The following is a 1,235-nucleotide window of genomic DNA, read 5'->3' on the forward strand; positions in this document are numbered from 1 at the left end:
TTTAAAGAATGAAAACAGTTTTTAAGCAAATGTGATTTGTTACACGAAGTCCTCACTGCCACCTGTTGTTCATACTCCGTATAGAGTTGGATTCATGTTTCTTATGGAAACAAATCAAGCAGCAACACATTTGATTTAAAAAGACAACACGTTCAGGTTGCCCAATCAAGGACCACTCGATTCCCTCTCCAACACTGTAAAATGTCAGTTGAGTGTAGGCCTACTTGGTTACAGCTTTTTTCAACCATGCAGTATGGAAACGCAAGTTTATTTAACTATTGGTCATGTGTCGTCTAATTCAGCTTTAGCAATGCTGATCAGTATAAGGAAGTATAAATCACTCCCAAGAGATCTAAAATGAAACAATCTATACTGTTCAAACAATTGAAAGAAGTGTTACTCAAGTCTAAATCCAGTTATACCAATTAGCATAATCTAAATTTAAACCCGTTCATTGTGCCAGTTGAAGCAGTGGCCCCAAAATACAAAATTACTATAAATGAATGAATTTTATTGTGCAGATTAAAGTCACATCAAGTGGCGAATAAATGATGCTCGATCTTTTTATTCAGAACTAACTTTGAAGGCATTTTTTGCAATTACTTTTAATCAACTGTTAATTTCAATGTATGAAGTCAGTTCACCTGAAGTTCACGCAAGTGTCCTTGAAGAATATCCACAGGTTTAGTTCACCACATTACTATGTTTCACTAAGTGACAACCAGAAAGTGTCCAAATACTTAATTTTTAATAGTAAATCTATCTGCTTTTATAATAAATTTAAGATTTATGTATTTCAATTTCTCAGTAATCAAGTATCATTTTTTCGAGTAATCTGTCAAAAATGATACTTTCAGTTTTATTACTGGTAATTTAAGTGTTAAAAATGACAATATAATTTGATGGAATTTTGTTATGAAATTGAAATTTGTAGATCTAAAAAATTGGCCAACATATTTTGTGTTTCATTTAAAACCTAGCAAACATCTTATAGTGATTTTATTAAAGTGCAATACATTTCTTTAAAATAAATGCAACTTGGCTTGATATTTTATTATCTAAATATACCAACCTAGTCTCATAGAATCACCATTACTAAAACTACATTTTTGCTAACTGAGTTTTACATTCCAAATTCTGTTTCATCGCAGTTCTCTGGTGAAATTAACACTAGAGGTGCTTCAACAATGGTGCGTTTTATTCAATTTCACATAAATCACAAGTACAATGGGGGA

The sequence above is a fragment of the Xyrauchen texanus genome, chromosome 49 (assembly GCF_025860055.1).
Source record: "Xyrauchen texanus isolate HMW12.3.18 chromosome 49, RBS_HiC_50CHRs, whole genome shotgun sequence".
NCBI lineage: Eukaryota > Metazoa > Chordata > Actinopteri > Cypriniformes > Catostomidae > Xyrauchen > Xyrauchen texanus.